At 49.6% G+C, this 25,301-nt stretch overlaps 1 gene segment (V, D, J or C); it reads left to right on the top strand.

The window, feature by feature from the left end:
* LOC140428516 (immunoglobulin kappa light chain-like) overlaps positions 1-25,301 on the top strand; it is a 140,241-nt gene that overhangs the window by 79,289 nt on the left and 35,651 nt on the right.

Below are 25,301 nucleotides of genomic sequence, written 5' to 3'. Positions count from 1 at the left end.
TTCTGTCTGAGAGTGTGGTGGAGACAGATTCACACAGCGAGTGGTTAGGATCCGGAATGTACTGTCTGTGAGTGTGGTGGAGACAGATTCACACAGCGAGTGGTTAGGATCCGGAATGTACTGTCTGTGAGTGTGGTGGAGACAGATTCACACAGCGAGTGGTTAGGATCCGGAATGTTCTGTCTGAGAGTGTGGTGGAGGCAGATTCACACAGCGAGTGGTTAGGATACGGAATGTTCTGTCTGAGAGTGTGGTGGAGGCAGATTCACACAGCGAGTGGTTAGGATCCGGAATGTTCTGTCTGAGAGTGTGGTGGAGACAGATTCACACAGCGAGTGGTTAGGATCCGGAATGTTCTGTCTGAGAGTGTGGTGGAGAGATTCACACAGCGAGTGGTTAGGATCCGGAATGTTCTGTCTTTGCAAGCTAATGGGGCTAAAGGTAGACAAGTCTCCTGGCCCTGATGGGATGCATCCCAGAGTGCTAAAAGAGATGGCTAGGGAAATTGTAAACGCACTAGTGATAATTTACCAAAATTCACTAGACTCTGGGTGGTCCCAGAGGATTGGAAAGTAGCAAACGTGACACCACTGTTTAAAAAAGGAGGTCGGCAGAAAGCGGGTAATTATAGGCCGGTAAGCTTAACTTCGGTTGTAGGGAAAATTCTGGAATCTATCATTAAGGAGGAAATAGCGGGGCACCTGGAGGGAAATTGTCCCATTGGGCAGGCGCAGCATGGGTTCAGAAAGGTTAGGTCGTGTCTGACTAATTTGGTAGAATTTTTTGAGGACGTTACCAGTGCAGTAGATAACGGGGAGCCAATGGATGTGGTATATCTGGATTTACAGAAAGCTTTTGACAAGGTGCCACACAAAAGGTTGCTGCATAAACTAAAGATGCATGGCATTGAGGGTAAAGTGGTAGCATGGGTAGAGGATTGGTTAACAAACAGAAAGCAGAGAGTGGAGATAAATGGGTGTTTCTCTGGTTGGCAACCTGTAACTAGTGGGGTCCCTCAAGGATCAGTGTTGGGCCCGCAGTTGTTCACAATTTACATAGATGATTTGGAGTTGGGGACCAAATGCAATGTGGCAAAGTTTGCAGACGACACTAAGATGAGTGGTACAGCAAAAAGTCCAGAGGATACCGGAAGTCTGCAGTAGGATTTGGATAGGTTAGGTGAATGGGCTAGGGTCTGGAAGATGAAATTCAATGCTGCTAAGTGTGAGGCTATCCATTTTGGGAGGAATAACAGCAGAATGGATTATTATTTAAACGGTAAGATGTTAAAACATGCTGCTGTGCAGAGGGACCTGGGTGTGCTGGTGCACGTGTCGCAAAAAAGTTGGTGTGCAGTTGCAACAGGTGATTAAGAAGGCTAATCGAGTTTTGTCTTTCATTGCTAGAGGGATGGAGTTCAAGACAAGGGAGGTTATGCTGCAATTGTATAAGGTGTTGGTGAGGCCACATCTGGATTATTGTGTTCAGTTTTGGTCTCCTTACCTGAGAAAGGACATATTGGCACTGGAGGGAGTGCAGAGGAGATTCACTAGGTTGATCCCAGAGTTGAGGGGATTAGATTATGACGAGAGGTTGAGTAGACTGGGACTGTACTCATTGGAGTTTAGAAGGATGCGGGGGGATCTTATTGCAACATGTAAAATTATGAAGGAAATAGATAGGATAGATGCGGGCAGGTTGTTTCCACTGGTCGGGGAAAGCAGAACTAGGGGGCATAGCCTCAAAATAAGGGCAGTAGATTTAGGACCGATTTTAGGAGGAACTTCTTCACCCAAAGGGTTGTGAATCTCTGGAATTCCTTGCCCAGTGAAGCAGTTGAGGCTCCTTCGTTAAACATTTTTAAGAAAAAGATAGATACCTTTCTAAAGAATAAAGGGATTCGGGGATATGGTGTACGGGCCGGAGAGTGGAGCTGAGTCCACAAAGATCAGCCATGATCTCATTGAATGGCGGAGCAGGCTCGAGGGGCCAGATGGCCTACTCCTGCTCCTAGTTCTTATGTTCTTATGTTCTTGTGTTCTTGTGTTCTTATGTCTGAGTGTGGTGGAGGCACAGCCACACAGCGAGTGGTTAGGATCCGGAATGTTCTGTCTGAGAGTGTGGTGGAGGCAGATTCACACAGCGAGTGGTTAAGGTCTGGAACATTCTGTCTGAGAGTGTGGTGGAGGCAGATCCACACAGCGAGTGGTTACGATCCGGAATGTTCTGTCTGAGAGTGTGGTGGAGGCAGATTCACACAGCGAGTGGTTAGGATCCGGAACGTTCTGTCTGAGAGTGTGGTGGAGACAGATTCACACAGCGAGTGGTTAGGATCTGGAATGTCCTGTCTGAGAGTGTGGTGGAGACAGATTCACACAGCGAGTGGTAAGGATCTGGAATGTTCTGTCTGAGAGTGTGGAGGAGACAGAGCCACACAGCGAGTGGTTAGGATCTGGAATATTCTGTCTGATTTTATGGACCAGGGCTTAGAACTCCAAAGTATATTATGAAGTCCACCTGACCTACAACTTTTCTGTTGAATTTGGGAAGGTTGAGCACAAGAGCCTTCCCTTCGGGTGTGATTCATCAGTCTTCCCCGACACTTTAATCAAAACAAGCTTTATTCTCAGAACTTAGTAAACACACAGCAAGAATTTTTATCAATTACAAACATAAAAACACCACCCAGCGACAGTAATCTATGTCTAACCCTGAATGAATTCCCCCTTAACTGTTCCAATTCAAAAACACAATCCAATAAACCAAAAAACCCTTTTCAAGAGCGTGGCCCAGCACTCTGCATTCTCACTTGAATAAGGCTGGGTTTTCCTGAGATTCTGACCCTGCCTCTCCTGCAGTTTTAATCTCCTTCCGGAAAGTTGGCTATATCTTTTAATTACCAAAGGGACGGGGACAAAGGGAGATAGATTGGGGAGAAGCTGATAGTTCAGCCTGGGGAAATGGAAAAAGATGGTGGGTAGAATTGGGGATGTGGGAAGAATGTGAGTATAAGGAGTTGATCTCTGAAATAAGGACACTGTGTTGATCATGTTCCTAATCGTCCTTCTGCTCCTGGCCTCGGAATGGTGTCATATCGAAGGATATTTTCTGTAGTTCAGGAGCCGGGAGCTTGTCTATTTCCTGTTCAAACAAAATTTAAAATAGATTGGTTTCCAAAACTCAAGCTGCAGCCAACGTGAGAATAAAGGATAATTTCAGCTCCTCTGAGGAGTTTGTCCAGATTGTAACTCTGTTCTTAATGACGGGAAACTCCCAGACTCCATCTCCAGCCTGCACACAGTGAGCTGATCCCAGATGGAATGACAGTCGGGGCTACAGTTGGGCTGAACACCGAATGGATATGAATGGAAAATTGTTCAGTATTCCCACTCCATGCACTGGGAATCATGGCTGGAAATGTGTGTGTACACGTTATTGAATATCTGTGTGTAAGTATATGTGAACGTGTCCACGTGTCTGTCTGTCTGTGTGTCTATGTACATTTGGGAATGTGTGTCTGTTTGTAGACATTTAGGTCTATCTTTGTACCTGTGAAGGTGTGTGTGTTGTTTATATATTACACACAGTATTAAATGTATTACCACACGGGGCTAATAATGGTCCATTCCACGCTGGACTCACTGCTCTCTGTCCATTCTCTGCAGTGTTGCTGATATGGGTCCATTTTGAGTCAGGCTTTCCCACAGTTTCACCATTTGTACAGAAAGTGACAGAATCCACCTGCTTTTCCTGAACCTCTGTTCAGTGCGATAGAAACATACCTTTAATCTCACTGTATACAGATGAAGTTGGTTGCTGTAATGCCTGAGGGAAAATAGAGACATGGTAGAAATTGTGATTGTGTAACACGTGCACAATGAGAGGCTTATTTGGAAATGTTCTACATTCTAATCATAGCGGCTTATGGGAAAAAGGGATTTATTTTACTCTATGTCGAAAGAGGAAACTTTGATCCTGTGGTGAATGTTGATCACCAGACATATCCCAGTTTGTTGTAGTGAGAGAAATTTCCGTGTACGTTGGGTCAGAATCTGCTGGAGAATCTTCCAAATTCTGTAACAAAATGTAAACAGTGAAGATTGGGTTTAGTAGCTGTTGTGAAAATGAGAATTTACTAAAACCTGATTCTAAAGTGTCAGGAATTATAGTCTGGGAAGGTTTATATTTCCATGATGGTGCCCGATTTCTGAAACAGTTTAATTCAGCAGGAGGTAAAGTACATTCCACTCTGAATCTTTCACACAATCTTCCCAGTGCAGAAAGAGGCCCCTCGGCCCATCAGGTCTGCACTGGCCCTCTGGAAGAACATTAGACCGAGACCCACACCCCTGCCTTATCCCCGGAACCTTGCACAGTCTCACTTTCCAGATAACAATCCAATTCCCTTTTGAATACCTCGATTTGACCTCCCTCCACCACCCTCACAGGAAGTTCATTCAACCTCTGGCTCACTTCTCCTTTTGCTCATTATTGTGAATGTGTGCCCTCTAGTTCTTGATGTACGTTTGAGTGGGAACAGTTTCTCCTGTACCTACCCTGTCCTTTCAGAATGTCCAATTCACCTAACAAGCACGTCTTTCGGGACTTGTGGGAGGAAACCGGAGCACCCGGAGGAAACCCACGCAGACACGGGGAGAACGTGCAGACTCCACACAGACAGTGACCCAAGCTAGGAATCGAACCGGGGTTCCTGTGAGGCAACAGTGCTAACCACAGTGCCACCATGCCGCCCTATACGGTCCTCATTTCCCTTTCACACATTCCCAATTCCCGCTGGGATACAATGGGAGGGAGAGCCTTCCCTATACTGAGGGTGCCTTGTGGGTGGCAGTAGAGTTCCCTGAGAGACACAGGTGTCCGGGACTGCCCACCAAAAGAGAAAATTACAGATGAGTCTTTCCAACCTGTTCTCAATCTCCCCCAATGTGTGTTGCCGAGGAATATGTAGAAAGCTGGGATCAGATCTCCTGCTCTCGCTCTGTATGTCACTGAGTGACGTGTGAAAGTGTACAATCTCAGCAATAGCATGATGGGAAAAATAGCCAACTTATGTAACCAAGTGTGAGACAGCTGTGTCAGCTAGTGCCAAGATCAGACCCTGACAAACTAGACAAAGCTAAGAATCCGCATAATTGTATCATACAAGGCCAGAAGAGGGAAGATAGTGCCTGACCTTATTAAAACCTGATAACAAAGCCACGATCTAGGAATGTCCTAATAACACAACTTCCTCATGACCTAGGTCCATTTGCGTCAAGGCATCATGAGGGCAGAGGTAAAAACAAAATAGGACCACGTCTTAAACCCTCTAAAGACAAAATACTGCAAATAAGCTGAGTCAGGGTCTTTCCATGACAACATGTTTGATCAGAAGTTATGACTGTATTGACATTTTTGAACAAGGTCTGTTTTTGAAAAATGATACAGCTTTTGTATAAATATTGAACGTTTTCTCCATGTCTTTGCGAGCTTGAGAAAGAATGAGCAGGTTTACCTTAACAGCTCTCTCTCTCTCTAACCTGTAGCCATCTGCATCCAGACTTTGGTCAATAAAGACAAAGTTATTTATTTCGAAACAGAGTTGTAAAGTTGTTTTTTTCACAGTCTTGAAGTAGGAAAGATTTTAAAAGACGACAGTGGCGCTGCGAGCCCTCACCAATACCCTGAGTGGCTTCCGCGGGGGACCGAACAAGTGATCGAGCACGAACCCGGAGAACGGAGACGGACGGCGCAACAAGGTAAGCTTTAACCTTGGTCTCGCTCTCTCTCTAGGGTCGGTGCTGTGACCCCTCGTCCCTGACTGATAACGCTGACAGGTGACGGTGTTCGAATCTAAATTTGGCTGTGAGTAATGTTCTTAGTGTCTGGGACCCGGTTGTCGTTCAAAGCCTAAGGTCAGAGACCACCTGCTCTTGTTTTTTTTCCCCCCCCAGGACAGGGATACACAGGCTTGGCTAGGGTCAGGGACCAGATTTGGATTTTTGACATTTAAATTTACAAGGCAGTTTTTCCCCATTTTTTTTCTCTTCTCTCTCTCTTTTAATTTTTTTTCCACTCCTTAAAAGTCATGGGCCAGAGCCTGGACAAAACGGAGGCAGATTAAAAATCAGGAGGATCCTCCCACTACCTCTGGCATGCCGTTGTTTCCCTATTTGATTGATACAGAGGAGGAGGAGGAGGAGGAATTAAATCCCACGATGCCCCCATGGCCACCTCTTCCCAGCTCCACGGTGCAGCAGCCCCGTTCTCACCCTCCCCCTTGTAACAACCTTGCTGCCGATAATCTCCCTGCTCCTATTTACTTCCATTGCAACACGCACTCGCTCAAAAGCACCAACCACCTTCCTCGATCAGCCCGTTACCTCTGTTAATCAGGCTTTCCAAAAATTAACTATCAGTACAGCACCGGTAGAGGAGCCTTTTCCACCACCGCCTCCCCCTGCAAATTTTCCAATCCGACATCTCGTTAACCCTCTAGCGACTGATGACGACGACCAATTTATTGAGACATGGCAGGCTTTTAAACCTCAGGAGCTCTGTTTGATCATGGCTCACTGTCCGTCACATAAAACGGACCCAGAGGGCTTTACTGAATACCTGAGGAGAACTGCGACTGTGTATGGTGCTACCCCTAGGGATCAGTATTCCCTTATTTTTTCATCCCTTCCCCCAGATTTAGGTGAGAAATGGAAACGGGAATTAGGGGATCATGGGACCACATGGGATGCATTTAAAACCAACAATCCATCAGATGAGGCTCAACTCGCTTTAATGTTCCCAGCACTTAAGCGTGCTCTCTGTAAACCTGTAGATATCTCCAAAATTCTTGATTGTACACCCACTCCTAAGGAGGAGGGTCCTGAATTTTTTGACCGCTTTTGTGGAATTTACACTCTTTATTCCGGTGATGAGACTTTTAATGCGGGCTTGAAATCTCCCCAGTTCAATGCGCTGCGTCTGCAGGTCGTGCCTGACCGCATAGCGACCAGTATTAAAACTAATAATATGGATTGGTCTGATAGCTCCAAATCCCACATGCGACATGCTATCTCTTATTACTGGAGCAATGGCCGTGACAGAGAAGCTTTCGGAAGGGACCCTCCTACACCCAAAATAAAGTTGGAGTTTGTCCAGCGACCCCCTCGCAGGAACCCCCCACCCTATGAACGTCACCATGGCCCTCCCCGGCTTGTCCTCCAACCCGAGACAGTGTCACTTGCTTTAATTGCAGACGGACGGGTCACTATGCTAGGGATTGCCTTGCTTCACGCAGAGACAGGGCACCCCCTCCACGGCGGTATGCTCCCTTCACTGACTCCCACCCCTATAGACTGGCCCGCTCCAATTTCCCGGTTCTCTCTGGCGACCACTCTGAGGAACCCACAGCTACAATTCACATTGAGGGTATTCCCGTCCCCTTCCTCATTGACACAGGGGCAACTGCTTCTACGTTGAATTTGACGTTAGTTAAACAGTATTGTTTTCCTCTCTCAGACGAATATATGGAACTTTCTGGTTTTATGGGTGAGAGGGCTATATACCAACTCACGAAACCCCTTCTGGTTCAATTTAATGACCGTCAATGTTGTATTCCCTTCACTGTCACGCGTACCCTCGGTGTTAATCTTGCTGGCCGTGATCTGTTATGTCCCTTACAAGTTGAGATTGTTTGCCTTGACGACGGCGTCACGACCTCCACGGCTCCACAAGTCCAGCCTCGAAATGTACCCCTTTTTTTTCACTCCCCAATGGTGGTCCGTTGATTTTGATCCCTCCAATTTTTCACCTCCCTTGCATGTTCCTCATCCACACGTGACCCTTTGCTATGACCACACGGGGTGCTCGCCCGATTTGGAGACCATCTACCAGGACTCCCTCGGGTCCACGGTGGCGGTTACTTTCATCGCTCATGCTGAGGGAAAAGAGGGCTCTGCATTTCTTGTTGAAGTGCCCCTCGTATTCTGGAAACAGTCTGGACTAGTGGCACCTCACGTTACCCTCACTGTCAATGCAGACTACAGTGCCAGGTCACTGGGCTTTCTGGTTGCTACCCTCCAAGGAAAATGTGATCCTTTTTATACTGGACGACAGACCTTCCCTGAAGGCACGTTACAGTATTTTTCACAGCCCTTTTGTGTTGATGGTACATTGAACCACCATCGGACCAACCGTTCCCCGTCCCCAGAGATTCCTGCAGACTTATGGGCTGCGTCCAAACACGAAGTTGGTCTTACTAATGTGCCTCCAGTTCTCATTAAGGTAAAGTCCGGTGTGCCCCTGCCCTCCATTTCTCAGTACCCTATTCGCCCTGACGCTGAGGAAGAAATCTCCAGCATGATACAGTCCTTCCTTCACCAGGGAATTTTGGTTCTGTGCCAATCGCCCTGTAACACCCCTATTCTTCCGGTTCCTAAGGTTGGGCGGCCGTCTGAATGGCGTTTGGTCCAGGACCTCCGCCGCATCAATCAGATCGTTGAACCCTTGCATCACCTTGTCACTAACCCGGGTATCCCCTGGTCACTAACCCGGCTACAATCCTCAGTAATATCCCGCCTGAGGCAGCTGTCTTTATCCTTGTGGACTTACAACATGCCTTTTTTGCGATACCCCTTGCCGCTGAATCCCAGTATTTGTTTGCCTTCACATTCAAAGGGCACCAGTACACTTGGACTAGGCTACCGCAAGGTTTCATTCATTCACCGACACTCTTCTCACAGGCACTGCACTCCCAATTAGTTACTTTGACACCCCCGGGGGGGTCTACTATTATACAGTATGTCGATGACTTACTCCTTGCTAGCCCTGACTTTGCTTCTAACGAACGCGACTCCATTTATCTGCTCACCCGTCTCCATTCCTGGGGATATGTAATACCGCCTAATAAAGTACACAAAGGACAGAGGCAGGTTAAATTTCTGGCCGTTCTGATAAGCGCTACTGAACGTTCCCTTACGCAGGATCGTATTACTCCCATTTTACAAACCGCACTTCCTACCTCGCCAAAGCAGATGAGAGCCTTTTTAGGATTAGTGAATTTTTGCAGACAATGAATTCCGAATGTTACTGCTCATACCAAGGAGCTTACTCCTTATTCCTCCCAGAATTCACCCCTTAAGTTTGAACTACCCGATTTAGCTCAGCAATCTTTCGTTACTCTCAAGAACGCGCTGGCTTCCGCCCCGGCTCTAGGACAACCTCTTTATGACAGGCCCTTCCAGTTGTATGTTAATGTCCTTGACCTATGTGCCACGGGCGTCTTGAACGTCCGGTTGCCTATTATTCTACTAAATTGGATCCAGTAGCTTGTGGTTTGCCCCCCTGTACTCAAATTCTCACTGCTGTACATGTGTTAGCTCAGGCAGCCCCTAATCTAACCCTTCATCAGCCCGTGCATGTGTATACCTCACACTCTGTTGTGGCTCTCCTTACATAGAACATAGAACATAGAACATAGAACAATACAGCGCAGTACAGGCCCTTCGGCCCACGATGTTGCACCAAAACAAAAGCCATCTAACCTACACTATGCCATTATCATCCATATGTTTATCCAATAAACTTTTAAATGCCCTCAATGTTGGCGAGTTCACTACTGTAGCAGGTAGGGCATTCCACGGCCTCACTACTCTTTGCGTAAAGAACCTACCTCTGACCTCTGTCCTATATCTATTACCCCTCAGTTTAAAGTTATGTCCCCTCGTGCCAGCCATATCCATCCGTGGGAGAAGGCTCTCACTGTCCACCCTATCCAACCCCCTGATCATTTTGTATGCCTCAATTAAGTCTCCTCTTAACCATCTTCTCTCCAACGAAAACAACCTCAAGTCCATCAGCCTTTCCTCATAAGATTTTCCCTCCATACCAGGCAACATCCTGGTAAATTTCCTCTGCACCCGCTCCAAAGCCTCCACGTCCTTCCTATAATGCGGTGACCAGAACTGTACGCAATACTCCAAATGCGGCCGTACCAGAGTTCTGTACAGCTGCAACATGACCTCCCGACTCCGGAACTCAATCCCTCTACCAATAAAGGCCAACACTCCATAGACCTTCTTCACAACCCTATCAACCTGGGTGGCAACTTTCAGGGATCTATGTACATGGACACCTAGATCCCTCTGCTCATCCACACTTTCAAGAACTTTACCATTAGCCAAATATTCCGCATTCCTGTTATTCCTTCCAAAGTGAATCACCTCACACTTCTCTACATTAAACTCCATTTGCCACCTCTCAGCCCAGCTCTGCAGCTTATCTATATCCCTCTGTAACCTGCTACATCCTTCCACACTATCGACAACACCACCGACTTTAGTATCGTCTGCAAATTTACTCACCCACCCTTCTGCGCCTTCCTCTAGGTCATTGATAAAAATGACAAACAGCAACGGCCCCAGAACAGATCCTTGTGGTACTCCACTTGTGACTGTACTCCATTCTGAACATTTCCCATCAACCACCACCCTCTGTCTTCTTTCAGCTAGCCAATTTCTGATCCACATCTCTAAATCACCCTCAATCCCCAGCCTCCGTATTTTTTGCAATAGCCTACCGTGGGGAACCTTATCAAATGCTTTGCTGAAATCCATACATCTCAGCAGACCCAGCATCTGACACAGGCCCGCTTGAGCCGATATGAGGTCTCACTATTACAGAACCCATATCTGTCTTTCCATTACTGTTCCACTTTAAATCCCGCAGCATTCCTCGAACATCCCCCTGATGTACTTGTTGATCCACCACATGATTGTTTGCTTAGGAATCACTTCCTTACCGCACCTCGTCCCGATTTAACTGACCACCCTCTTGATAATCCTGATCTCACTTTTTATGTTGATGGCAGTTCTTCTATTTCCCAAATGGGTGTCCCGCAATCGGGATATGCCATTGTTACAGACACTGACATTCTGGAAGCAGCTGCTTTCCAGATTCCAGTCTCGGCGCAGAAAGCCGAGCTATTCGCCCTTACTAGAGCTTGTGTTCTGGCCAAAGACCAAAGTGCGAATGTGTACACAGACTCTAGGTACGCTTTTGGTGTCACCCATGATTTTGGCCGCCTCTGGCAGCAACGTGGATTCCTTACCTCTGCAGGCTCTCCCATTCTAAATGCTCTTTGGATTAAAAATCTCCTCGTTGCTATTCAACTTCCTCGTCAATTGGCTATCATTAAATGTGCTGCGCACACTTCCGGGGACACTCCTGTGCAATTAGGAAACGCCCGTGCGGATTCAGCCGCTAAGGCAGCGTCTGCATCAGCCTCTATGATTGTTCCCGCAGGGGGTACACAGGCTTTAAATCAGCTACCTATTCTAGCAAAAAAGGGCATGCCAGAGTTAGCTGAAATTCAAAGGTTACAGAGGGACGCCTCTGATTCTGAGCGCACACTATGGAAGTCAATGGGGTGTTCGCACTCGTTGACACAAAACCTCTGGCTTACCCCAGTAGGTCAAGTTTGTGTTCCAGATTCGTTATTGCCGATACTTATTGATTATTTGCATTCTTGTACACATCTTGGCAAGGAGGGAATGGTGCAGCTACTTTTGAAAACTTGGTGGCACCCAGATCTGAATACAGCAGCACAAATGCGGCTGGATCAATGTCTCATTTGCATGAAAAATAATAAGGGTAAAGGCGTTAAATGCCCTCCCGGAACAACCCCCTTGCCAGATGGTCCTTTTGCCTGCATACAGCTTGATTTTATTGAATTACCTAAAGTACAATGCTATAAATATTGTTTAGTGATCATTGATGTATTTAGTAAATGGATTGAAGCCTTCCCCACCACCAACTGTACTGCACATACGGTGGTAAAATTACTATTGACAGAAATTATTCTCCGATTTGGGATCCCCAGAACGATGAGCTCAGACAATGGGACACATTTTGTGGCTCGAATCAATTCTGAATTATGCGAAGCACTCAAAATTAAACAACAACTGCACTGCGCGTATCATCCACAGGCAGCAGGAATTGTAGAAAGAGCAAATGGGACCTTAAAAGAAAAATTATCTAAATTGACCGAAGAAACTGGATTAAATTGGCTAAAGGTATTGCCTTTGGCACTGTTTCACATGAGGGTTACTCCACATTCGCGGTCCGGACTGTCAGCTGCAGAGATAGTCTACGGTCGGCCAATGAGGACTCCCTGGGATGCCCATGAAGAACCCCTAGAGGGAGTAGACCTCCACGTTATGGGAGATAAAATGCTGAGTTATTTGAAGCAATTAACATTTTCTTTAAAGTTTCTCCACTCGCAGGTAAAACAGGCCCATCTCCCAGCAGCAGCCGGAACAAAGATCCCTCGATATCCAGTAGTCAAACCAGGAGACTACGTGCTGATAAAGAATTGGGACAGAGAGAAGTTAGGGCAACGCTGGAGCGGCCCTTTTCAAGTATTGCTGACTACACCGACTGCCGTTAAACTCGAAGGACGTTCGAGTTGGGTACACCTATCGGATTGTAAGAAGATTGGTTTCAGCCCCAACGAGGACGCAGAATGAGGATCTTCATTATCACATTTGGACTATTTGGACTAATTGGTCTTAATGGCCATTCGACAGTAAGCGAACAAACTGACAAAGAGCTCCGTGCTAATAGCTTTCTATATATGTCATATATTTATGCTGACAGATTGAATGTCAGTAACTGTTGGGTTTGTACCCGTATCCCCATCCATTCCAAGGAGGGGCTACCTCTCCAATCACTCCCATTCCACTTAGCAGAAACAGTTGAGTGGATACTGCGTCAAAACCGAACACAGGGGTTCGGTGGAGATATGAAAATTTGGAGATCGGCTGGCTATGGGATGACTAGATTTTTAGCCTGGTATCAACCTGGATATCCCCATGTTTCGAATCCCCCTGCCCTTACCATCCCATCGAGCACTGCGCAAGGATCCCTGTGTTTTAGTAAATCAGGAGCAGGACCATCAATGGGGCAGAGTAGGTGTAATCTTACAACTGAATGGCAGGGACCAATACCAAACCTCTCCAACAAGGGTATGTTTGTTCTTGATTGGTCCAGGGTGTGGAATAAAACATCAAATAGCTCATGAACGCATAATTCCCAGGTACCCTGGATGACAATGGCTGAGAATTTTACGGCCTATAACGGGACCTATTTCATATGTGGCACTAAAGCATACTCCTGGCTTCCCAGAAATTGGACAGGGTCCTGTTATCTAGGATATGTCGTACCCTGCATGCACCACCTACGCTCCCTTAAACAACTCTCCTCACGAATCAGGAGGACCATTAGTAAAACCGAGGAGTTCTTTATGATCGCCTCTCCACAATACGGAACAGGCAAGGCAGCAAACGAACTGATCCTTATGGCCTCGGCATTGGAACAACTGTCGAACATAACTGCAGCAGAATCCAGGGCAACCGGACGGGCACTCGCCGAGGTCTTGGCTGAGCTGGTTGCTGTCCGGACTGTGGCATTACAAAATCGAATGGCTCTGGATTATCTGTTAGCCTCGCAGGGCGGAACGTGTGCCATTATAGGTCAGGAATGCTGTACTTATATCCCAGATGCCTCTGAAAATATTACCAACCTAGCTGACCATATAAGAAGACAGGCGGATCAACTTCAAGAAATTGGCCAAGAATTTCACGATTATAACCCACCAGGTTGGTTAGGTTGGCTGGGACACGGATTGTTCGATTGGATCTTTAAGGCCTTCATATTATTACTATTATTACTATTAGCAATAGGATTGCTTGGATGCTTGTGTCAATGTATTTACACCCGTCTCCTGAATATCCCTATTTGAACAAATTGAGTGGTTGTCCTGATGGGACAACAGGAGGGAATGTGAAAGTGTACAAACTCAGCAATAGCATGATGGGAAAAATAGCCAACTTATGTAACCAAGTGTAAGACAGCTGTGTCAGCTAGTGCCAAGACCAGACCCTGACAAACTAGACAAAGCTAAGAATCCACATAATTGTATCATACAAGGCCAGAAGAGGGAAGATAGTGCCTGACCTTGTTAAAACCTGATAACAAAGCCACGATCTAGGAATGTCCTAATAACACAACTTCCTCATGACCTAGGTCATTTGCGTCAAGGCATCATGAGGGCAGAGGTGAAAAGCAAAATAGGACCACGTCTTATTTCCTCTAAAAACTACTGCAAATAAGCCGAGTCAGGGTCTTTTCCATGACAACATGTTTGATCAGAAGTTATGACTGTATTGACATTTTTGAACAAGGTCTGTTTTTGTAAAATGATACAGCTTGTGTATAAATATTGAACGTTTTCTCCATGTCTTTGCGAGCTTGAGAAAGAATGAGCAGGTTTACCTTAACAGCTCTCTCTCTCTCTAACCTGTAGCCATCTGCATGCAGACTTTGGTCAATAAAGACAAAGTTATTTATTTCGAAACAGAGTTGTAAAGTTGTTTTCTTCACAGTCTTGGAGTAGGAAAAATTTTAAAAGACGACATTGTGTTACCTGCGTGGTCGATAACACGTGTCACTGAATCCTTGGTTGATGGTGAGGTCCTCGGAATCTTGTTGAAGAAGACTCGAACTCGTCCAGGAACAACAAAGATTTATTGAGTAACTATAACTATAAATGCATGAGTTCTTTACCTTAACATGGAAACTAGGAATTGGTTAACAAGATTTAACAATAATAACTAAACGTAACTCCACGAACTATCTCTGTGATTCTGATGTTACCCTGTTCACTGCGCGCCCACGAGAGAGAGCGAGACCCCGTGTGGCTGCTTTTTTATACCCTTGTTGGTCCAGCCCTCTAGTGATCATGTGGTGCATTACCCCTTGTGTGCATGCACCTACAGAATCACTACACCCTCCATTTTCACATCCAGCACTTTTCATTTCTTCACACTGAATTCAAATCATCCCCCAGGTGTGAGCTGTGACAGTAATTCTCCGAACCGGATATTCAAAGTTGGGGAGTGAGTAGTGGGGGGGGGGAGAACACGTTTAGGTCAGAGAACTCTGAGGGAGATAGGAAATAAAAAACAGCAGCTGAAAGGTAGCAATCTCAGGATTGCTCCCAGTGCCACATGCTGGTCAGATCCGGAGTAGAATAGGCCGGATGAATGAGTGGCTGGAGAGATGGTTTAGGAGGGAGGGATTTGAATTGCTGAGACATTGGGACTGATTCTGGGACGATGGGATCTGTACCAGCTGGATGCGTTGCACCCCAGCAGGGCCCCAATATCCTCACGGGGGTATTTCCTAGTGCAATAGGGAAAGTCAGGAAAACAAAGGTAGTTTTAAGGAATTAATATTTGTATTGGCAACATTATAATCTATATTTTTAAGTGGGCTTAGTTTAATGTTTCTGTGCCTGGAAGGGTAAAACCTATAGTTAGATTCATGCTGGACAAAGGTGTTGATATGTGTAGGGGTTGATTTCAATTCCAAAACTGTCTCGATAGCGTTTAGAGAGAGTTACAGCGTGAAGAGTAAACAGAAGTAACAGGAGGTCACTTTTCAGAGGGAGGTTCTTCCCTTTGTTCTGCTGGAATAGTTGTTTTTATGGCTAAAGTTCATACATTCATAAGTTGATAAGATACCGGAGCAGAATTAGTCCATTTGGCCCATCGCGTCTGCTCCCCCATTCAATCTCATCCTGGCCATAACACCCCCATCCTGCCCATTCTCCATAACCCTTCAACCCATTACCAATTAAAAATCCCCCTAACTTCTCCTTAAATTTACTCACTGTCCCAGCATCCACTGCACTCTGGGGCAGTGAATTCCACAGATTCACAATCCTGTGGGAGAAATAGTTTCTCCTCAACTCTGTTTTAAATCTGCTCCCTCTTATCCGAAGACTATGACCTCTCATTCTAGAATGTCCCACAAGAGGAAGCACCCGCTCCACGTCTACTTTATCCAAACCTTTTATCATCATACATATCTCAACTTGATCTCCCCTCATTCTTCTAAACTCCAGAGAGTATTGGCCTGAACTCTTCAATCTCTCTTCATACGATAAATCCATCATCTCTGGAATTAACCTCCTAATGGGCGGCAAGGTAGCACAAGTGGATAGCACTGTGGCTTCACAGCGCCAGGGTCCCAGGTTCGATTCCCCGTTGGCTCACTGTCTGTGCGGAGTCTGCACGTTCTCCCCGTGTCTGCGTGGGTTTCCTCCGGGTGCTCCGGTTTATTCCCACAGTCCAAAGACGTGCAGGTTAGGTGGATTGGCCATGATGAATTGCCCTTAGTGACCAAAAATGTTAGATGGGGTTGTTGGGTTACGGGGATAGGGTGGAAGAGCGGGCTTAAGTGGGTCGGTGCAGGCTTGATGGGCCAAATGGCCTCATTCTGCATTGTATGTTTTCTGTTAACCTCCTCTGAACTGCCTCCAATGTCACTTCACCTTTCGTCAAATAAGGGGACTGAAACGTTGCACAATACTCCAGGTGCGGTCTTACCAATGCCTTGTACAGTTGTAACAACACTTCCTTACCTTTATACTCAATTCCCTTCGCTATAAATGCCAACATTCCATTCACATTTCCAATATCTGCTGCACCTGCATGCTTGTTTTCTGTGACTCCTGCACGAGGACCCCCAGATCCCTCTGCATCGGAGCTCCCCGAAGTCTCTCCCCATTTAGATAATAAGTTGCCTTCCCATTTTTCTGACCAAAATGCATGACCTCACACATATCCACGTTAAACTGCATCTGCCACATGTTGGCCCACTCTCCTCACCTATCTATATCCATTTGTAAGGTCCTTCTTTCCTCATTGCAACTTACTGTTCCACCTATTTTTGTATCATTTGTGAATTTGGCTACTGAACCTTCTATCCCTGTATCCAAGTCATTAATATAGATTGTAAATATCTGGGCCCCAAGAACCCTGTGGCACCCCACCAGTTACATCTTGTCAACCAGAAAAAGACCCATTTATCCCGACTCTCTGGCTCCTGTCCGTCAGCCAGTCTTCAATCCCAGCTAATAAATTACCCCTAATCCCATGTGGTATAACCTTGTGAGTCAACCTTCTGTGCGGCACATTATCAAACACCTTCTGGAGGTCCAGGTATACTACATCTACAGGAGTCCCATTATCCACTTTGCTTGTTACATCTTCGAAGAACTCTAGCAAATTAGTCAAACATGATTTTCCCTTCATAAAACCAAGCTGACTCTGATGGGTAGCATTTTGACTTTCCAAATGTCCTGATATTACATACATAGAAGATAGGAGCAGGAGGAGACCTTTTGGCCCTTCGAGCCGGCTTCGCCATTTATCACGATCATGGCTGATCATCCAACTCAATAGCCTAATCCTGCTTTCTCCCCATAACCCTTGATTCCATTCTCCCCAAGTGCTATATCCAGCCGCCTCTTGAATATATTCAAAGTTTTAGCATCAACTACTTCCTGTGATAATGAATTCCACAGGCTCACCACTCTTTGTGTGAACAAATACCTCTCTCTATCTGTCCGAAATGGTTTACCCTGAATTCTCAGGCTGTGACCCCTGGTTCTGGACACACCCATCATTGGGAACATCTTCCCTACTTAAGACCATAAGACATAGGAGCAGAATTAGGCCACTCGGCCCATCGAGTCTGCTCTGCCATTCAATCATGGCTGATATTTTCTCATGCCCATTCTCCTGCCTTCTCCCCATAACCCCCAATGTCATCCCCACATTGATCAAAAACCTATCTATCTCTGTCTAAAAGACACTCAGTGATTTGGCCTCCACAAAGAGTTCCACAGATTCACCACCCTCTGGCTGAAAAAAAATCCTCCTCATCTCTGTTTTAAAGGATCGTCCCTTTAATCTGAGATGGTGTCCTCTGGTTCTAGTTTTTCCTACAGTGGACGTCCACTCTATCCAGGCCTCGCAGTATCCTGCACTTTTCAATAAGATCCCCTCTCATCCTTCGAAACTCCAACGAGTACAGACCCAGAGTCCTCAAACATTCCTCATACGACAAGTTCTTCATTCCAGGGATCATTCTATTGAGGCTGTTTAGCACTGGGCTAAATCGCTGGCTTTGAAAGCAGACCAAGGCAGGCCAGCAGCACGGTTCAATTCCCGTACCAGCCTCCCTGAACAGGTGCTGGAATGTGGCAACTAGGGGCTTTTCACAGTAACTTCATTTGAAGCCTACTTGTGACAATAAGCGATTTTCATTTCATTTCATTTTGTCATTTCATTTTCATTCTTGTGAACCTCCTCTGGACCCTTTCCAAGGCCGGCACATCCTTCCTTAGATATGGGGCCCAAAACTGCTCACAATACTCCAAATGGGGCCTGACCAGAGCCTTATACAGCCTCAGAAGTACATCCCTGGTCTTGTATTCTAGCCCTCTTGACGTGAATGCTAACATTGCATTTGCCTTCTTAACTGCCGACTGAACCTGCACATTAACCTTAAGAGAATCGTGAACAAGGACTCCCAAGTCCCTTTGTGCTTCTGCTTTCTGAACCATTTCCCCATTTAGAAAATAGTCTAAGCCTAGATTCCTCCTCCCAAAGTGCAAAACCTCATACTTTTCCACATTGTATTTTATTTGCCACTTCATCTACCCTGTCTGGACCCATTAAAATTTTATAAATCTCTGTGAGATCCCCCCTCATTCTTCTGACCTCCAGCGAGAACAATCCCAACCTAGTCAATCTCTCCTCATATGACAGCCTCAACATCCCTGGAATCAGTCTGGTAAACCTGCACTGCACTCCCTCGAGAGCAAGAACATCCTTCCTCAGAAAAGGAGATCAAAACTACACACAACCCTCCACGGTAGCATTGTGGATAGCACAATTGCTTCGCAGCTCCAGGGTCCCAGGTTCGATTCCGGCTTGGGTCACTGTCTGTGCGGAGTCTGCACATCCTCCCCGTGTGTGCGTGGGTTTTCTCCGGGTGCTCCTGTTTCCTCCCACAGTCCAAAGATGTGCAGGTTAAATTGCCCTTAGTGTCCAAAATTGCCCTTAGTGTTGGGTGGGGTTACTGGGTTATGGGGATGGGGTGGAGATGTTGATCTTGGGTAAGGTGGTCTTTCCAAGAGCCGGTGCAGACTCGATGGGCCGAATGGCCTCCTTCTGCACTGTAAATTCTATGAATTCTATGAGGTGTGGCCTCGCCAAGGCCCTGTATAATTGCAGCAACACATCCCTGCCTTCTTAACTGCCGACTGAACCTGCACGTTAACCTTAAGAGAATCGTGAACAAGGACTCCCAAGTCCCTTTGTGCACCTGATTGCATTTCCCCATTTAGAAAATAGTCGATGCCTCCATTCCTCCTTCCAAAGTACATAACCTCATACTTTTCCACATTGTATTTCATTTGTCACTTCACTAAATCACGTCCACTGGTTCTCCTTTGTCTAACTTTCTTGTTACCGCCTCAAAGAACTCGAACAGATTTGTCAGACACGACCTCCCTTTGACAAAGCTGTGCTGACTCTGTCCTATTTTACCATGCGCTTCCAAGTACTTTGCGATCTCATCTTTAATAACAGACTCTAAAATCTTACCAATGACTGAAGTCAGGTTAACCGGCCTATAATTTCCCATCTTCTGCCTCCCTCCCTTCTTAAACCGCGCAGAAGGAAGCCATTCGGCGCATTGAGACGACACCAATCGCGCCCTCAGTTGGAGCCTTCAAGTTGCAGCGTCTCAAAAGTGTATCCAAGTAAATGTGGTTTGGATTTCTGTCTCTGCCACCCTCTCAGGCAGTGGGTTCCAGTGGTTTGGGCAGTTCCCAGCATGTCCATTAACTAGCTGTTAACCCCTGGGAGAGGTGGGGAGGGCAGGGTTAGTAACTAACACATATCGTAGTGTGAAATGGTCAACTCTGCTCTCCGGCACCCCAGCCGCACACCCAACACCCTCTGATATCGACCCGACCAACTGCGATCTGAGCTCGGGAGAGGAAATTGAGTGCTGGCCAGGTTGTATATTGTGGTTATGCCGGAATTCACAATGTCCTCCTTGCTTCAGTTTCCCAACTTCCTCTTGCTAAAGAATTGCTTCACAGTTACATTCCCCGGCAATCGCTGAGAAGCTGAGCTTTGGAGCAGATCCGGGGAATACGGATTGTGAAATAAGAAATGAAATGAAAATCGCTTATTGTCACAAGCAGGCTTCAAATGAAGTTACTGCGAAAGCCCCTAGTCGCCACATTCCTGCGCCTGTTCGGGGAGGCTGGTACGGGAATTGAACCGTGCTGCTGGCCTGCCTGGGTCTGCTTTAAAAGCCAGCGATTTAGCCCAGTGTGCTAAACCAGCCCCCAGAAGAACCTCCTGAACAGAGGAAATGAGGAGAGTTTGAACAACTTCCAATTGTTTCCTTTGGCCCACTCCCCCGCAAGCCCGTGCAGTGATCATGGCCAATGCACCTAACCCGCACATCTTTGGATATGGGAGGAAACCGGAGCACCCGGAGGAAACCCACGCAGACACGGGGAGAACGTGCAAACTCCATACAGTCACCCGAGGTCGGAATCAAACCCGTGTCCCTGGCGCTGTGAGGCAGCAGTGCTAACCACTGTGCCACCGGGAGTGACATGTGTTACTCTCCAGTGCAAATACTACCTCTGGATCTCCCGAGCTTTGGAAACTTCTGAGGAACACGTTTACAATTTTCTCACCTGTTATTTTGATAACTTGACATGGAAACCATCAGGTCCTTGAGATTTAGCGATCTTAAATCCCAACACTTACTCCACTGTCACTGCCTTTACCCGTATCAAATCCAATTTGTTTTCCTGAAGGACTGCAACATTCTCAGTGAACAAACCTGCCATTTCCTTCTCATCGATCATTCTTCACAGTCTTTTCCTGCATTCCTTTCCTCACTATTCTCTCTCACTCGCTCTGTATCTCTTTCCTTTTCACATTTTTTATTGGATCTGCCTTTAAGTTTAATATCAGCTTGAGCTGACAGGTGATGTCAGCCCTGGTGTGGAAATGATTATTCTCTGGGAGGCTGCAGGAAAACGTTTGGGTGGCTTCTCGAGCTCGACGAGCAGCTGATTGGCCTCCAAGTCCAGCAGTCTGACACACACCGATAACTGGGCTGGGGACTCAGTCTTATCTCCGACTTTCCCATCGAACCGCGAGGAATCCCAAACTATCACCTTCCAAAACAGAAATATCTGACCCAAAATACACGTCGCCCACCAATAACCAGCAAATCGAATTCCAAAACATAACCACACCAAACAAAGTCAACCCTGGGTGTTTACTGACTGATTGTGAGACCGAGGGCCAGAGTCAGCGCTGAGAGAATCCAGTCAAACATTTCAAACAAGCTGATTTTTCAAAGGTGAAATTCCTGGGGCGTCATTCTCCGACCCCCAGAGGGTCGGAGAATGGCCGTTGGCCGCCGTGAATCCCGCCCCCGCCGAAGTCTCCGAAGGGAGAAAAGTCGGCGGGGCGTTAATGGCGCCGCTGCCGCGGAGAATGTCACGGGTCTGCACAAGGCAGCCGATTTTCGGCCTGCCGATATTCTCCCTTCCGGATGGGCCGAAGTCCCGTTGACGTGATGACCGTTCACGTCGACATGAATCAAACCTCCTTTTCATCGGCGTGACCCTGTGCTCCAGTCTCACGCCGACCAGCGAGGAGGTGAGTGACGGCCTGGGGGGTTGGCTCTGGGCAGGCAATGGCGTGGCCGCAGTCTGATTGCGTGAGGAGAGGTGTGTCTCGGCTTGTGTGTGTGTGTGTGTGCGGCGGGGGGGGGCGGGGTGGTTAGAGTAGGCTGGGCTCTGGGGGAGTGCCGGGAGGGGGTCCGTGCCGGGGTGGAGGTTGGGGGGGGGGGGGGGTCCGTGCCGGGGTGGAGGTTGGGGGTTGGGGGGGGTCCGTGCCGGGGTGGAGGTTGGGGGTTGGGGGGGGTCCGTGCTGGGGTGGAGGTTGGGGGTTGGGGGGGGTCCGTGCTGGGGTGGAGGTTGGGGGTTGGGGGGGGTCCGTGCTGGGGTGGAGGTTGGGGGTTGGGGGGGGTCCGTGCTGGGGTGGAGGTTGGGGGTTGGGGGGGGTCCGTGCTGGGGTGGAGGTTGGGGAGGGGGTCCGTGCCGGGGTGGAGGTTGGGGAGGGGGTCCGTGCCGGGGTGGAGGTTGGGGGGGCTGGGGTCCGTGCCGGGGTGCAGGTTGGGGGTTGGGGGGGTCCGTGCTGGGGTGGAGGTTGGGGAGGGGGTCCGAGCTGGTGTGGAGGTTGGGGGGGGGTCCGTGCTGGGGTGGAGGTTGGGGAGGGGGTCCGTGCTGGGGTGGAGGTTGGGGGTTGGGGGGGGGGGTCCGTGCTGGGGTGGAGGTTGGGGAGGGGGTCCGTGCCGGGGTGGAGGTTGGGGAGGGGGTCCGTGCCGGGGTTGAGGTTGGGGAGGGGGTCCGTGCCGGGATGGAGGTTGGGGAGGGGGTCCGTGCCGGGATGGAGGTTGGGGAGGGGGTCCGTGCCGGGGTGGAGGTTGGGGAGGGGGTCCGTGCCGGGGTGGAGGTTGGGGGTTGGGGGGGGGTCTGTGCTGGGGTGGAGGTTGGGGGGGGTCCGTGCTGGGGTGGAGGTTGGGGAGGGGTTCCGTGCCGGGGTGGAGGTTGGGGAGGGGGTCCGTGCCGGGGTGGAGGTTGGGGAGGGGGTCCGTGCCGGGGTGGAGGTTGGGGAGGGGGTCGGTGCCGGGGTGGAGGTTGGGGGGGGGTCTGTGCCGGGGTGGAGGTTGGGGGTTGGGGGGGGGTCCGTGCTGGGGTGGAGGTTGGGGGGGGGTCCGTGCCGGGGTGGAGGTTGGGGGGGGGTCTGTGCCGAGGAGGGTGATGGGAGGGCAAGTGAGTTGGTCCACCTGGCCAGGTGCCAGCCTCCAACAGTTGGACCCATGCGGTCCATGCCACCTGGCTGGGGGGAGGAGGGGATATGGGCAATGATGACATGTCGTCGTTCCCCTCCCCCCCACCAGGCCGTCATGTTTTCAGATCATCCAGCGATGTTGGCCGCCGTGGTGGCAGCCGCTCATGTCTATGTTGCCCTGGATGAGGAGGAGGAGGAGGAGGAGGAGGAGCGTGCCAGAGAGGCATCGCAGGCTGCCGCAGAGGGGCAGGTGGCAGCCGCCCAGGCTGGAGGGACACCTGACCGACAGGACGAGGAGGGGGAGGAGGACGTCGCGGCCCCACGGCAACGGAGGCACCCGAGGGCGCCCCGTGTGTACCGGCCCCGGCAGTCATACCAGGACCTCACGGGCCGGGAATGCAGGAGGAGACTCCGGATGAGCCGGGAAACCGTGGCACACATCTGCCACCTGCTGGCACACCTGTCACCGCGTGGCACTGGCGGGGGACACCCTCTCCCCGTGTCCGTCAAGGTTACGGTGGCCCTGAACTTTTATGCAACGGGGTCATTCCAGGCACCGAGTGGGGACCTGTCCGGCATATCGCAGACATCGGTGCACCGGTGCATCCGGGCAGTGACAGATGCCCTTTATGCCATGGCGCACCGCGATATCCGCTTCCCCGTGGACCGGGCCAGCCAAAATGCCCGGGCCGTGGGCTTCTCTGCCGTGGCCGGGTTCCCCATGGTCCAGGGCGCGATCGATGGGATGCACGTCGCCGTGCGGCCACCTGCAGATAACAGGGCCGTGTTCACTAATAGGAAGGGGACCTATTCGATGAGCGTACAGGTGGTCTGCGACCACCGCATGATGATCCTGCACGTCTGCGCCCGTCACCCAGGCAGCGTACACGACTCATTCGTGTTGTCGCGGTCATCCATCCCCGGCACGTACGAGGGACGCCATCCCCGGCTGAGGGGCTGGTTGCTGGGCGACAGGGGATACCCATTGCGATCGTGGCTGATGACGCCTATACGGAGGTCACGCAATGAGGCGGAGAACCGCTACAATGATGCCCATGTAGCGACAAGGGGAGTGATCGAGAGGTGCTTTGGCGTGCTGAAGATGCGTTTCAGGTGCCTGGACCTCTCTGGGGGCGCCCTCCAGTATCGGTCAGATAGGGTCGGCCGCATCATTGTGGTGTGCTGTGTCCTGCACAACATAGCCCAGCAGAGGGGCGATGTGCCGTAGGCAGAGGAGGGCGGAGTGGAGGAGCAGCAGGAAGAGGCACAGTCCTCCCCAGATGAGGGGGATGGGAGCAATGGTCAGGGCAGACGGGGTAGACACAGGCGGGTGGCTGTCCACCGTTACCGGCTGGCCCAGCGGGCACGGGACAGACTGATAGACGCCCGCTTCACTGACTAGATGGGCGTGGGAATCGGGTAGTATGGCCACAGACCGCACACCATGGCAACAGCCGACCACCCACACACCCCACCCATCCACCCACCCAGCACCCTCACCCCCCTCCCCAACCCCACCCACCCCACCCGCATGCACACCACCCCCCCCATTGCCGATCCACCGGCGGCACAACAGGCCGGGCTCACACAGTTGCGGGTGGACACGTGTCTATCGCAGGCCATGGAGGATGATGACAACCCGCCCTGCGATGAGCTCCTGGCTCTACGCTCCTGGCTCTACATCGTTGGACTATGTCTGACTCATGGCCACAGTACCACCATCCACCCGGACCATCCCTGCATGCGGCTGTGACACTGCAGCGCACGGTCCCGTCCTCTGCCCGGGGGATGTTGATGGCGGCCCAGGGGGAAGGGGGCAGACTCACCTGGGGCTGAGGTAAGACCACCCCTCACACACACACTTGCGCTCAATGTACATGACACGCCCGCACACTTTGGACAGAGCACAAAGGCAGCTTCGGTAGTTGTAACATTGACTTTAATAACCAAAGGAGTTCATGCACGTGCCCTAGCCCCTAAAACTCATCTGTGCCCTGCACCCGTGCAAACTTACTCAGTGTCTAATTGTTTGGCCTTACGGGCCCTTTGACTGCGTCTACGTGGTTCCCCAGACGGTACAGCAGAACTGGAGGTGGACTCCTGTGATTCCTGCCCTCTGACACTGGATCCCTTTGGCGGCCGTTTCCTGGGGCGTCCTGGCCTAGATGGGCCAGGCTGCGGCCCGGGCGACTGGGATGGCGAGCTGCCAGCCTGTCCTGCCCGTTGCCCACCCGATGCACCTGGGACGGAAGGGGGGGGGGGGGGGGGGGGAGTCCAAGGTGTTGCGGTGTACTGGGACCTCCCCTACAGAGGGAGCCGGGACGGACCACACCACCTCCTCCTCCCTCGGGGTGCCCGATGGCCCCCAGGCCTCTACATGGGTGGGGGATGCGAACGGACTGGCCATCCGACGCCCCCCCGACATCTGGCGCTGCCAGTCCTGGAGGCCCGTGCTGGTATCGACAGGGGTCTGCAGGTTTGCAGCTATGGAGCCCA

The sequence above is a fragment of the Scyliorhinus torazame genome, chromosome 1, assembly GCF_047496885.1.
Source record: "Scyliorhinus torazame isolate Kashiwa2021f chromosome 1, sScyTor2.1, whole genome shotgun sequence".
Classification (NCBI taxonomy): Eukaryota; Metazoa; Chordata; class Chondrichthyes; order Carcharhiniformes; family Scyliorhinidae; genus Scyliorhinus; species Scyliorhinus torazame.
The sequence above is the reverse complement of the archived record's forward strand: the minus strand, read 5'-3'. Positions and strand labels throughout refer to the sequence as shown.